Source organism: Palaemon carinicauda, chromosome 5 (assembly GCF_036898095.1).
Source record: "Palaemon carinicauda isolate YSFRI2023 chromosome 5, ASM3689809v2, whole genome shotgun sequence".
Lineage (NCBI taxonomy): Eukaryota > Metazoa > Arthropoda > Malacostraca > Decapoda > Palaemonidae > Palaemon > Palaemon carinicauda.
Genome location: NC_090729.1, coordinates 183,085,930 through 183,101,930, shown reverse-complemented (window position 1 = coordinate 183,101,930; position 16,001 = coordinate 183,085,930). Strand labels below are relative to the sequence as shown.

At 34.6% G+C, this 16,001-nt stretch overlaps 1 protein-coding gene across 2 annotated transcripts in view; it reads right to left on the bottom strand.

Moving 5' to 3' along the window:
• Nucleotides 1–16,001, bottom strand: part of LOC137641667 (uncharacterized) — a 129,549-nt gene that overhangs the window by 75,363 nt on the left and 38,185 nt on the right. Inside the window, exon 1 of one of the 2 annotated variants that reach the window (XM_068374443.1) lies at nucleotides 15,653–15,865. The exons of the other annotated variant lie outside the window; for it this stretch is intronic. The gene's annotated coding sequence lies outside the window, so the exon portion shown is untranslated. Of the gene's footprint in view, nucleotides 1–15,652; nucleotides 15,866–16,001 lie in introns of those variants that run through there. 2 annotated transcript variants of the gene reach the window in all.

Here is a 16,001-nt window from a genome sequence, read left to right as displayed (position 1 = left end):
AACTATAGTAGTTATGATAAACGTTGGGTCGCGAAATACACTCACATATGATGTCTCGTGCACCAAATATATTTTTAACTAAATGACTTTTTATCAAAGAAGATCCATAACATTTAATTTTAAAGTACACCAATTTCACCAGCTTACATTTCAATGGGGAATTTCATTTCAGAATATAAATCTGACTAAAACCAAATAAAGGTTACCTAAATTAATAAGACTGTTGATAAATTGAAAAAAAAAATAGAGTCAAAAGACGATTGTACAATGAAGTCCAAACTAAATTCCCACAGTCTCATCCCGATTGTAATCCGCAGAAACATGAAACCTCAACAAATGTACGCACTTTCCTGAGAGAGAGAGAGAGAGAGAGAGAGAGAGAGAGAGAGAGAGAGAGAGAGAGAGAGAGAGAAATTTACCATAGATCCACTAAAGAAACAAATTGACCACCATAAATTCTCTCTAGATAAAACCATAACAAACAGTTGAGAGAGAGAGAGAGAGAGAGAGAGAGAGAGAGAGAGAGAGAGAGAGAGAGAGAGAGAGAGAGAGATAGAGAGATGGGAATACCCAGAACGAGTTAACTATGAACATGGTCCTCCACATTTTACTGGGATTATTGATCGTGATCCGTTATCAAATGAATGCAAATCATCTTTAGAAGGAAGTCTTTACATTACCTAAAAAAGGAACACAGGATATTTAAGTTATGACGAGAGAGAGAGAGAGAGAGAGAGAGAGAGAGAGAGAGAGAGGAGAGAGAGAGAGAGAGAGAGAGAGAGAGAGAGAGAGAGAGAGAGATATTTGGAGGGGGAACTGGAGGCAAAGTAGAGGAAGGCATGAATGAAGGAACACGGGATATTTAAATTATGACGAGAGAGAGAGAGAGAGAGAGAGAGAGAGATATGGGATATTTGGAGGGGAACTGGAGGCAAAGTAGAGGAAGACATGAATGAAGGAACACAGGATATTTAAGTTATGACGAGAGAGAGAGAGAGAGAGAGAGAGAGAGAGAGAGAGAGAGAGAGAGAGATTTGGAGGGGGAACTGGAGGCAAAGTAGAGGAAGGCATGAATGAAGGAACACAGGATATTTAAGTTATGACGAGAGAGAGAGAGAGAGAGAGAGAGAGAGAGAGAGAGAGAGAGAGAGAGAGAGAGATATGGAGGGGAACTGGAGACAAAGTAGAGGAAGGCATGAATGAAGGAACACAGGATATTTAAGTTATGACGAGAGAGAGAGAGAGAGAGAGAGAGAGAGAGAGAGAGAGAGAGAGAGAGAGAGATTCTGGGGGAACAAGAAGCAAAACAGGAAGGCATGAATGAATGAATAAGAGATGGAGAGATAGAAAAATTGATAAGAAGGAACATCAATGGCTGCAATAAAAGACTGGAGAAGATTAAGTATCATTTGAGAACATCTTCCTTTCCTCCTTCATTATACTTTTCTTCATTATCGTGTGCAAAGATACAGGATGTGGCCCGGAAAGTAAAGCTAGGAGAATCAATTTCCTTTAACTCTCAGATATCACCCTTTCTCTGAAGAGCTTTCATGACATAATTAAAACATAAACAGAAAATTAAAAAAAAAAAAAAACTAGAACGGTCACTCAGTAGCTGGCATATACCTTCAACTATATCATGTATATCATAAGATATGCAATACAATTATGCACATTTTGGCACTAGGTTCATGCAAATATATATATATATATAATATATATATATATATATATATACTATATATATATATATATATATATATATATATATATACATATATATATATATATATATATATATATATATATATATATATATATATATATATATATATATATATATATATATATATATATATATATATATATATAAGCCGGATATAACAAAACCTTTTTTTCTTTTTTTACTTTTCCGTGACCTTGACCTTTGACCCAATTAGTCTCAATAGGTAATTAAAACGCCTTAGGATTATTGCAAATCATCCCAACAAATTACATGAGATTTGACCACGATATAGCTTAAAGACGTTGTTGACCTTTTCATGACCTCGACCTTGATCGTTTTGAATGTCACAAGATAGACAATTTAATTATGCACATTTTGGCAAAAGATTAATCCAAATCGGATAAAAACTTGCCGCGATATAGCAAAACCTTTTTTATCTTTTTGTTACCTTGACCTAATCAAATTGTCCTTGGATCATGGCCGATCATTCCACAAAATTTCATGAGCTTCGGTCAAATAGTTTTTGAGTTAAACGAATCACAAACAAACAAAACCAAATAAATACACGCCTGAAAAATATACTTTCTAGCGAATTTTAAAAAAAACTGCTACGTTGGAAAAATAAAAAACTGCTCCCGTCATCAAAATGCCTTCTCGGTAATAATAAAATATTCTATCGCAAACTACTCCTACAATAGACACCGACGTGGCTATCAAAAAAAAAATAAATAAATAAATAAAATAAAATAAAAAAAATTGCTCGCGTCATTGGAATTCATTTTAATTCAGATTTGAAGAAAGATAAAAAATGAATAAAAAAATATATATGAAGAAATGTTCAAGTTTTTGTTAATTTCCTTTGTAAATTAATCAGTCCGTGAAAAGTCTTGCATGAAGCCTTGAAAAGAAAAAGAAAAAAAAAAGCTGTTTGCGACAAAGATTTCATCAGTAATCAAAGGAAAAACAACAAAAGGGGCAATGAAAAAGAAACTGGAATTCACAGACACGGGAGTAACAGTGGGCTCATCACCTGTGGTTCTGTTCTAACAAAAAACAATCGAAATTTGGTACATTTATATAAAACCATCTGTAATAGAGACGCCTCAGCATTCATATAATAAGCAAAAAAGAAAATAAACTGAAATGAATGATATTTCTATACAATTAATTGACAACTTTATATTAACATGAACATTAATAGCAGAAATTAAACCTAATGGCAGTAAAAATGGATTTTTTTTATAAGCAAAAGACTTAGAGAGAGAGAGAGAGAGAGAGAGAGAGAGAGAGAGAGAGAGAGAGAGAGAGAGAGAGAGATTTTAAGGAAAACTGGAGGCTAAGAATGAACACAAGAATGAATGAATGAGATGAGAAGATACAAAAACATCATAATGAGGAACAGCAATGTTGTTTTTTTCTGTCTCTTAGCGTTATTACCATAATCATTCTTTCCATAGCTGCTCTATTTATAACTAGCTTATGTTCTAGGACTTTAGTAAGGGTCCAAGTTTCTGATGGTCATTTTGTTGAGTACAGTAAACGCTCTCCATTCCATGCGTATCATTCCATTAATTTCGGTCTCGTGTCCTGGTGAAACTCTAACTTTTAACTGTCTGTCATAAGTAAGTATATTCATTAACAATCCCTGCAGGCTCGTCCATATCTATTATTTAGTGTCTCTGCATTTTCATTGAACATTATCTTTTACTCATATTCAATTTCCGTCCAATATTTCTGTTTTCCCTATTCAAATCTACTATCATCTTTTGTATTGAACATTATCTTACTTTTACTCATATTCAATTTCAGTCCTATATTTCGGCTTTCTCTATTCAAATCTTCTAGCATTATCTTACTTTTACTCATATTCAATTTCAGTCCTACATTTCGGCTTTCTCTATTCAAATCTTCTAACATTATCTTACTTTCAGTCCTACATTTCGGCTTTCTCTATTCAAATCTTTTAACATCTTACTTTCAGTCCTACATTTCGGCTTTCTCTATTCAAATCTTTTAACATCTTACTTTCAGTCCTACATTTCGGCTTTCTCTATTCAAATCTTCTAACATTATCTTACTTTCAGTCCTACATTTCGGCTTTCTCTATTCAAATCTTTTAACATCTTACTTTCAGTCCTACATTTCGGCTTTCTCTATTCAAATCTTTTAACATTATCTTACTTTCAGTCCTACATTTCGGCTTTCTCTATTCAAATCTTTTAACATCTTACTTTCAGTCCTACATTTCGGCTTTCTCTATTCAAATCTTTTAACATCTTACTTTCAGTCCTACATTTCGGCTTTCTCTATTAAAATCTTTTAACATCTTACTTTCAGTCCTACATTTCGGCTTTCTCTATTCAAATCTTCTAACATTATCTTACTTTCAGTCCTACATTTCGGCTTTCTCTATTCAAATCTTTTAACATCTTACTTTCAGTCCTACATTTCGGCTTTCTCTATTCAAATCTTCTAACATTATCTTACTTTCAGTCCTACATTTCGGCTTTCTCTATTCAAATCTTTTAACATCTTACTTTCAGTCCTACATTTCGGCTTTCTCTATTCAAATCTTTTAACATTATCTTACTTTCAGTCCTACATTTCGGCTTTCTCTATTCAAATCTTCTAACATTATCTTACTTTCAGTCCTACATTTCGGCTTTCTCTATTCAAATCTTTTAACATCTTACTTTCAGTCCTACATTTCGGCTTTCTCTATTCAAATCTTTTAACATTATCTTACTTTCAGTCCTACATTTCGGCTTTCTCTATTCAAATCTTTTAACATCTTACTTTCAGTCCTACATTTCGGCTTTCTCTATTCAAATCTTTTAACATCTTACTTTCAGTCCTACATTTCGGCTTTCTCTATTCAAATCTTTTAACATCTTACTTTCAGTCCTACATTTCGGCTTTCTCTATTCAAATCTTTTAACATCTTACTTTCAGTCCTACATTTCGGCTTTCTCTATTCAAATCTTCTAACATTATCTTACTTTCAGTCCTACATTTCGGCTTTCTCTATTCAAATCTTTTAACATCTTACTTTCAGTCCTACATTTCGGCTTTCTCTATTCAAATCTTTTAACATCTTACTTTCAGTCCTACATTTCGGCTTTCTCTATTCAAATCTTTTAACATCTTACTTTCAGTCCTACATTTCGGCTTTCTCTATTCAAATCTTCTAACATTATCTTACTTTCAGTCCTACATTTCGGCTGTCTCTATTCAAATCTTTTAACATCTTACTTTCAGTCCTACATTCCGGCTTTCTCTATTCAAATCTTCTAACATCTTACTTTCAGTCCTACATTTCGGCTTTCTCTATTCAAATCTTCTAACATTATCTTACTTTCAGTCCTACATTTTGGCTTTCTCTATTCAAATCTTTTAACATTATCTTACTTTCAGTCCTACATTTCGGCTTTCTCTATTCAAATCTTTTAACATCTTACTTTCAGTCCTACATTTCGGCTTTCTCTATTCAAATCTTCTAACATTATCTTACTTTCAGTCCTACATTTCGGCTTTCTCTATTCAAATCTTCTAACATTATCTTACTTTCAGTCCTACATTTCGGCTTTCTCTATTCAAATCTTTTAACATCTTACTTTCAGTCCTACATTTCGGCTTTCTCTATTCAAATCTTTTAACATCTTACTTTGTCCTACATTTCGGCTTTCTCTATTCAAATCTTTTAACATCTTACTTTCAGTCCTACATTTCGGCTTTCTCTATTCAAATCTTCTAACATTATCTTACTTTCAGTCCTACATTTCGGCTTTCTCTATTCAAATCTTTTAACATCTTACTTTCAGTCCTACATTTCGGCTTTCTCTATTCAAATCTTTTAACATCTTACTTTCAGTCCTACATTTCGGCTTTCTCTATTCAAATCTTCTAACATTATCTTACTTTCAGTCCTACATTTCGGCTTTCTCTATTCAAATCTTTTAACATCTAACTTTCAGTCCTACATTTCGGCTTTCTCTATTCAAATCTTTTAACATCTTACTTTCAGTCCTACATTTCGGCTTTCTCTATTCAAATCTTCTAACATTATCTTACTTTCAGTCCTACATTTCGGCTTTCTCTATTCAAATCTTTTAACATCTTACTTTCAGTCCTACATTTCGGCTTTCTCTATTCAAATCTTTTAACATCTTACTTTCAGTCCTACATTTCGGCTTTCTCTATTCAAATCTTTTAACATCTTACTTTCAGTCCTACATTTCGGCTTTCTCTATTCAAATCTTTAAACATCTTACTTTCAGTCCTACATTTCGGCTTTCTCTATTCAAATCTTCTAACATTATCTTACTTTCAGTCCTACATTTCGGCTTTCTCTATTCAAATCTTTTAACATCTTACTTTCAGTCCTACATTTCGGCTTTCTCTATTCAAATCTTCTAACATTATCTTACTTTCAGTCCTACATTTCGGCTTTCTCTATTCAAATCTTTTAACATCTTACTTTCAGTCCTACATTTCGGCTTTCTCTATTCAAATCTTCTATCATCTTTTGTAACCCTGCTCACACTTCCACCACACCCACCCAACACGTCTAGGAGTCAAGCGATGATGATAAGCAATGTTCCCCGCCGGCTTTGCTCCTTCGTCTGGCCCATATCCGATAACAACTACATTCCTAAACTATAGCATCGCAACATGGTGCAATGCGTTACGTATACGATAAACTTTAAATGACTTTTCATTTCAAAATAAGTTCTGAATTTGTATTTAACGGGAGATGTTGAATAAGATTACAGGAAACTTATCACGAAAAAAATTACGGTTAAGAATCGACGAATACTGATGGCAAGGGTTAGCAACTATAACAACGTGTGCAGACATGTTTTCATCGCCATGGTGTAACAATAGTCATAGAGCGACAAAGTCACAAACTGGCTTATCAATAACTCTCACTTCCTTTATGACAAGTGCTCTCCGAGATATATAAAGTACACTATAGAGGCAGCCTCTCTCTCTCTCTCTCTCTCTCTCTAATAATAATAATAATAATTGCGTAAGGAATATATGATTTTCTCTTTCTCTCAATAATTATTGCGTTAGGGATAGAAATATCTCTCTCTGAATAATAATTGCGTTAGGGATATGATTCTCTCTCTCTCTCTCTCTCTCTCTCTCTCTCTCTCTCTCTCTCTCTCTCTCTCTCTCTCTAATAATAATAATAATGTGCGTAAGGAATATATGATTTTCTCTTTCTCAATAATTATTGCGTTAGGGATAGAAATATCTCTCTCTGAATAATAATTGCGTTAGGGATATGATTCTCTCTCTCTCTCTCTCTCTCTCTCTCTCTCTCTCTCTCTCTCTCTCTCTCTCTCTCTAATAATAATAATAATAATAATGTGCGTAAGGAATATATGATTTTCTCTTTCTCTCTCAATAATTATTGCGTTAGGGATAGAAATATCTCTCTCTGAATAATAATTGCGTTAGGGATATGATATTCTCTCTCTCTCTCTCTCTCTCTCTCTCTCTCTCTCTCTCTCTCTCTCTCTCTCTCTCAATAATAATTGCGTTAGATAGAAATATGATCTCTCTCTCTCTCAATAATAATTGCGTTAGATAGAAATATGATCTCTCTCTCTCTCTCTCTCTCTCTCTCTCTCTCTCTCTCTCTCTCTCTCTCTCTCAATAACAATTACATTAGGGATATATGATCTCTCTTTTCTTTCTCTCTCTCTCATTCAATAATTGCGTTAGGAATATAAATGTTTCTCTCTCTGAATAATTGCGTTAGGGATAGGACTCTCTCTCTCTCTCTCTCTCTCTCTCTCTCTCTCTCTCTCTCTCTCTCTCTCTCTCTCTCTCTCTCTCAACAATTGCGTTAGGGATATAAATATGACCCAGCATCCCTACAATGGTTGAAATTATAAATGCAACAAATTTAATACGAGACAACAACAGGTAGTTAAAAACTGATATACTGTAGAAGCATCCTGGCACATTGTATAATGTTGGTGAGACTTCTCAAGACCGGATACTGTATTTGTAATGATACTACTCCTAACCGAGTGACATCATACGAGCTATCTTTAGTCAATTCAGTGACAACAGACCTATCTTTGACCGGTATAATTGGCAGCTATTCCTCTGGCAACTTTTTATGGGGTGCTGATAATGTTTTGTGAAACTTAAATAAAATCATGGAGACTTAATGTCAGAGATCTATTATGGCTTACTTCACCTTTTTGCTGAAGTTACGGTGTATGATTTGGTTAACAGTGCAGCCATAACTATGAAAGATTAAATCTACCGTTGCGATACCCATGGTTCATTTACCTACACTCTACTTAAAATGGAATTATAGGTACACCCAGGCACACTATTCTATCTAATTTCTCTTCCTCTTGTTTTGTTAAAATTTTTAGATTATATAGGAAATATTTATTTCAATGTTGTTACTGTTCTGGAAATATTTTATTTTTGCTTGGTTCCTTTCCTCATTGAGCTGTTTTCCCCGTTGGGGCCCCTAGACTTATAGCATCCTGCTTTTCCAACTAGGGTTGTAACTTAGCAAGTAATAATAATAATAATAATTCATGTTTAGATCTCATCATTATCATCAGACGTTACTAGTCCACTGCAGAACAAAGCCCTCAGACATGACCTCCCATTTGCGTCTGTTTGCGGTCTTTCTGTTTAGACCTATGAAACGATAAATAACTATTATAATTACTAATATTATTATCATTACAAGCTAAGCTATAACTCTAGTTGGAAAAACAAGGTGCTAAAAGCCCAATGGCTCCAACAGGGAAAAATAGCCCAGTGAGGAAAGGAAACAAGGAAATAAGTATACTACAAGAGAAGTGATTACAATTAAAATAAAATATCTTAAGAACAGTAACAACATTAAATTAGATCTTTCATATATAAACTATAAAAACTAACAAGATAAGAGGAAGACAAAGAAGATAGAATGGTGTGCCCAAGTGTACCCTCAAGCAAGAGGGTACCTACCATAGAAAGCAATGAAAACTAATGACTGATGTACCCTAATGAAAAATGATATTATAAAACGGACTATTTAACAGAGTACCCAACGAAAAAATATTGTACATTTTACACACATGCACCAGAATATAAAGATTAAGTTGTAACACTGAACAAAATCCTAAGTAAAGGTGTATCGTACATATATAGGATCTATTCTCCAATCCAATCATAACCTATTTAAACCAATAAACTTATTCTTACAGAAAAACCAGCACTGACATTTCTAGCTGAGTTCGGAATAAAGGGAGATTGGAATAGATGGGACTCTAGCTGTTGAAAGCAACTTATCTAGAAGGACACCAAAACAAAACCATTGTTCTCCAGTCTTAGCTGGTGCCATAGCTTCTGTACCATGCTCTTCCAGTGTCTTGGGGTTAGAATTCTCTTGCTTGATGGTACGACACACTCAGAGACACTATTGTTTCCTAATTTCCTTTCCTCTATAGACTATTTTCCTAGTTAGATCCTTTAGACTAAAATCATCCTACTCTTCTAACTAGGGTTATCACTCCTAGCTAAGCTAGTAATGATAATATTAGATTTGGGCCGTATCATCAGTCTAGCTCTAGAGCGGAGATCACTCAGTGCCGAAAGAATAAAAGTGAATGATAAATAATATAATATACGTGGGAAGTCTCCTTAACACGAGATAACACCTAAAAATACTTTCTTGGATACACCGATAAGTCTAGAGATTAAGAAGAGTCCGGCACACTTCACGCTCAAGGTTTTTCTGTGATAAGCAGATAAAATAATAAACAAAGCGAATGGAATCAAGTCAGACCTCCACACTTCACTAACTCCTAAACCAACATACATCGATGATTAATTGATATGGGTGATAGATGGGGAATCATACAATAACAGGGCATAGGTTTTCTCTTAGCCCAAGAATTTACTATTATTATTATCACTGGCTAAGCCATAACCCTTGTTGGAAAAGCAGGATGCTATAAGCCCAAGGACTCCAACAGGAAAAACAGCTCTGTGAGGAAAGGAAATAAGTAAATATACCATTACAGTATACGCGTCTCTTCCTGTGGTATGCATTACCGTTATCATAAATACATAACCGGGAGTAAAAAATTTTGATATAACTATATAAAAACACTATTAAAAGTATATGAATTATAATACATTAAAAACAAAGCTAACGGGAAAAAACACAATCACCTTTCTCTCAAATCTTGTTTTGAATTCACCTTTGGTACTGTGGTCAAGGGTAGGAAATATATATCAGACGCCGTTATAGCTAAAGGCAGTGTATAATAAAGGTGGCCGAACTAGATAATTTTCTGCCAATACGTTAAAATAAAATTACATGCTTTCGCTGAGATGCCACGTCAAGCCGTTACCCAATAATCATCTGGTGACGGTAAACTATTTATATTTTTGTTTATACAAATACCATAAAAGAGAGAGAGAGAGAGAGAGAGAGAGAGGAGAGAGAGAGAGAGAGAGAGAGAGAGAGAGAGAGAGAGAGAGAGAGAGAGTGTTAAGGCGTGGCATGGAATAGCCTACACTGCCATAGACACAAACGTTTCTGCTAATTGACCAATTAAGTAGTTATTGAGAGAATTAAGGCTAACTTTGCAAATACTGCTGTGTTTATGTTTACTATTTTATTCTTATCTTAAATCATTAAGATTAAAAACTTATTTCTACCTATAATAGTTCACAGCATGAAATTTGTTCGTTCATTTCAAGTGTCAACATACTCCCTAATTATATTATTATCACATATGGTCACTCACTGTCGTAAACACGAGAGAGAGAGAGAGAGAGAGAGACTTGGCAAAGTGATAGCATCAACTATACATGTTTCGCAAGAAATATTTTTACCATTTTAATTCACTATCATCTATTTTGCCCAAACCTCCGACTACCCTACAACCTTCTTTCAGTTTTCTATATCACTTCAAGGATAATGAGTTTTAAACGTGAATACCAAATTATTATCAAAATGTAAGTAAATAAAGGAAACTATACATACGTATATAATATACATTCGTATAAAGTATACATAGTGTTGTCGTTAAGTATTAATATACCAAAAAAGGACAATGAGTGTTTAACACCCTTTTTTAATCTAAATCATTATTTCTCATATGAGTAACCCTAACCCACATAGCAACCAGAGCCAGATCAACCAAAGAGTTGTTATCGGGGAAGGTTAGGGAAATCAACCCTTTTTTATAACAATGGCAGCAATGGTCAGGTCTCGTGAAGACAGGCCAACCGACCGCTGGTCGTCAGTGGTCAGTATTTTGATTCTCGAAAGGATGCACAGGCTGATAGAGAGAGAGAGAGAGGAGAGGAGAGAGAGAGAGAGAGAGAGTCAAAAGTCAAAAGTCAAAAACCTTTATTCCATTATAAAATGGTTATTCTGTTACATAACAATATAAATTATTTACATAAAATTCACAATAATTGGATTGTAAAAATTTAGGATATATATACATTCAAGTAAAATTTAAAAAAATATTGCCTAAGTTTCTTTTTGAATAAATCAGTACTAACATTTGTACATTTTCTTATTTCCAGAGGTAGTTTGTTCCAGCAAGCTGGGCCCCTTATTGCCATTGAGCGTGAACCCAAATCAGTTCGATAGCTGTCTACATATAGATTTTCATTCTGTCTGGTTAATGCATTCCTACAGTTACCAACTGTAGGAAATGTGTATAGCCAGTTGGGATATTCTTTTCTCAAACTTTTAAAAACAAAAACACAAACATCGTACATACACTTTTCTTTTAATTTTATCCACTTTAATTGCTGGAGGGTTGGGGTGATGTGATCGTGTTTTTTCACCCCAATAACAGCTACTCTACCTGCAAAGTTTTGGATTTTTTTGAGCTTTTTCCATATGCATATCATTAGTTGACCCCCATATCTTAATACAGTAGTTTATTACACTCAAGACCAGACTTTCCACAATAAAAGCTCGAGTAGTATCATCAAAGTAATCTTTTACTCTACTTAAATACATTAGAATACCACTAACTTTTCTACTCAGCTCGTCAATGTGAGTACTGAATGTCATGTACCTGTCCATGTGTAGACCTAGATTTTTCACATGTTGACTTATCTTTACTTCATCACCATCGCATTTTATTATAATGTCATTTGGAATTTTGCTAATATATTGTGAGCTACCCACAAACATGCACTGTGTTTTGGTGGCATTTAATAATAGCCCTTTTCTTAGAAAATATTTCTTAATTTTGAGCAATATTAGTTCAGCCCTTTTTATCAAGCCATCTAAATTTTCTATTTGATCAGCCAAAAGAACTTGGGTGTCATCAGCGTATTGAATTAGCAAGCATTTTTCTATGAATTTAATCATGTCATTAACGTAGACTAAAAACAGAATTGGACCTAGGACAGATCCCTGTGGGACTCCAAATCAACCTTTTCAATGCAAGAATTTACGTCTCCCAATCTAACTACCTGACTTCTATCCTTCAAGTAATCCTGAAACCAGAACGTATCAATGTAATGTTCCTTAAGAGATTTACACAATTCATCATGGTTGACACTATCAAATGCCTTTGATAGGTCACATAAAATTAATATGGAAACTTTTTTTCTATCGATATTTTTATAAATTTCATCTGTTAATTTCATCAAAGCTGTTTCTGTTGATAAACCTTTACGGAATCCATGCTGAGTGTTAGAGATCAAATTATTTTTTTCTAGATGTTCCATTAACTGATTACATACAATCTTTTCTATTACTTTCGAATATTACGGGAAGGATAGAAACAGGTCTATAATTACCCAGGGTCGTCCTTGTCTCCTTTCTTGTGAAGAGGGTCTACGAGGGGTTGTTTCCAAATAGAAGGATATTTCCCAGTTACAATCGATGTATTTATGATAACCGTGATATAATATGCAATAACTGTAAGGGAATCTTTTAGAAAACTAGTAGGAATACCATCCGTTCCGTAAGCATTACTATTATTCAAACTCTTAACTGTTAATATTATTGTTTCTACTGTAACTGGTTGCGGTCTAAACAATCTTATATTATTGCCAAAATTATTTTGAGTGTTTCTAATATCTTCATTTTCGTACTTTTGTAGAATTTCCTGCGTTTTATCATAAGTTATTTTTCCTACCTTAGCAAAGTATTGGTTAAATTGATCTGCTCTAGCTTTTGGGTTGTCGTATTCAATCTTTTTATTTGTTTTAGTAGATACAATATTATTCATAATTTTCCATGTTTCTCTACGAGATTTACTTTTCTTGATCTTGTCTTTGTTATAATAAGCTTTGGCAGTACGCATTTTCGAATTGATGAGTTTTTTCATTTCCTTATACGAATTGTTAAGATTCTCATCATGTCTATTATGTTTAAGCCTTTCTTGCATTTTGTCCCTTTCAATCATACTGTTTTTGAGATCATTGTCTATCCAAGGTGCACTGGGTCTCCTTATTTCCTTCGTGGTTATTGGGGCACATTTATCTAAGGCACTATTATATACTTTATTGAAAATTCCTGTTTGAATATCTGTGTCATCAGTATGCATGATTGTATCTAAAATTATTTTCTGGTCTAGCAATGTATTGCACAAAAAATCTGCAGAATAATATTTTAAACACCTAGAGGTTACCGTGACTGGTTTACGCTTTGGCTTCTTAATATCTATGATAAATGAAATATGTTCATGGTCAGCTACAATACTTGGATTTACCTCAATTTTAATGACACTTTCCTGCTTGTTTGTTATTAACACGTCTAGTAGTGTGGATGAGATGGGGCTAACTCTAGTAGGTTTATTAATCATTTGATTTAATTTGGTGACTCTTAAAATATTATGTATCTTTGCTGAACCTAACATCAAATCATCATTTAGATCACCTATTACATAAATTGATTTATTCTTTAGAGAAATCATTCTCAGACATTCCAAAATATAGTTAAAAGTATCATTTGAAGCATGCGGATGTCTATACAAGCAACCAATGATAACAGAAGGTAGCTTACGAGATTGTACAGAGAGCCAAACCTCTTCTACCCCCTCTACTCTTTGAACATTAAGATTACAAATATTAACAGAAAGATTATTTTTTACATAAATACAACAACCTCCACCTCTTCCTTTGTCACATCTATATATTGTATAATTAGGAAAATCAATGAGTGAATCGACAACATTCGGGGTTAACCAAGTCTCAGTTAAACATAATACATCAATATTTCTGTTTAAGAGCATTAATTCAATTTCACATATCTTACTAAGGAGAGACTGTACATTCAAATATTCTATACACAAAAGATCGTTTTTTGGAGTCACATGATTAGCTATCCCAGTACCAATGTCCGGGACGAGCACTTCTTGTGTGATAACTGCCTCTTGATGGAAGAGGCGGGAAGTCATATTCCCAGGTATCCGCTCGTGACCAGTAGTTGTCATGAGAGAGAGAGAGAGAGAGAGAGAGAGAGAGAGAGAGAGAGAGAGAGAGAGAGAGAGAGCGCGTATGATATACAAATATTACATGGAGCACGAGAGAGAGAGAGAGAGAGAGAGAGAGAGAGAGAGAGAGAGAGAAAGCATACTGCAAGGAGCACGAGTGCATGCAACAAGTCGGAACGCGAACGTTGACCAAAACCTAAAGCGACCGTACGAGCGCCTCACTTTCAGAGATCTCCCACTCCCCCACCTGTCTCCCAACACCCACAACGAACCCCCCCCCCTACTCCCCCCACCCACTCTCTACCAAGAAATAACCCTTTCGCCCACGCATCCATCTATCATCTCTCTCCCTCCCCCTGAAAAACAACCAGAAGAGGGACACGTGCAGCGCCACCAATGAAATTAGAAGAGAACTGTCCGCAAAGTACCAGGGTAAACAAACAATGTTATACTGAATATTAATGTGATGGAAGTAGCTGTCATATTTATATTTTTAAATGTTGAAATAGTGATGAAAGCCATTGGTATAATTACTATTATCATTACTACTTAAGCTGCAAGCAGTTTGAAAAGCGGGGTGCTATAATCAACAGGGAAAGTAGCTCAGTGAGGAAAGGAAATAAACATTACCTTTAAGAACATTAAATTAGATATTTCGCATATAGCTAAACACTTAAAAAAAGAGGAACAAGTTTTAAGGGTGAATATATATATATATATATATATATATATATATATATATATATATATATATATATATATATATATATATATATATATATATATATATATATATGGATGAAAATCAACACAATATCGTGTTCAAAAAGAAATAAATTTCTACCTCATATGAACTTGGGATCGAACCCTAGACACACACACGCACGCATTAGCCAAGCCATAATGGCCTTAATCAATGTGACAGTTTCATGGGCTGGAGGTGTATCAAGTTCCTCGTCACAACCGGTCATGAAGGAGAACTGGGAGTCTTGCAAACGTTTCAGATTTAGTACGTACCCGGCAAGGCCCGACTTAGATTATGCACATACATTCAGATAACCTTGACAATTTTGTCTACTTGCTCCCAAAGATTTTGACTATGTAATTTGGGTATTATTGTACTGTATTACAGGGTAATGTAACCTAGGAAAAAAACTGCTTTGTTCTATAGAAAAAGGTCCGTTCTCTTGAAATGATAACCTGTAATAAGGTAAAACTTTACCATAATTTGGCTTCATATTTATGATCATATTAATATAATACTATCAGCAATGGCATTTAAAAGAAAAAAATGTCTAAGTCATGTCAATATGTTATGATCATCGCTAGATCGAGCCGGAAACAGCAGGTGCAAAGCAGTGTGGTCAAAACAAGCCTGGGGCGGTATGAAGGAAAGGAAGAAGCTTCCCAAAAATTAAACCTGGGTACGCCGGCTAAACCATAAAAAATAATAACAACAAACTTAGTCAATATTTACCTTTTTTCACTTCACACGAATACGAGCAAAATCACCAGCACAGCAAATTTAGAATAAAATTATCAGCAGCACAGACACAAGAGACTACAAGACAACCACGTGGCCTCTTGTTTTGCTCCTATCCAAGCTACGCCGACATAACACAACACAGCTACACTGACGACATACAGCTTCTATTACTCCCGGCTCCCAACTCCCTTCCTCCATGTCCCGTCTGTCAGGGATAAGCCAACAGTCGACCACAACTGACTGGAGATGACCAATCAGCATTCAAGTTAGCGCTGAGAAAGGTCGGCCGGTTGGAAGCCAAGATGACCTCTTCGCCAATCACAACACCGAAACACGCTCA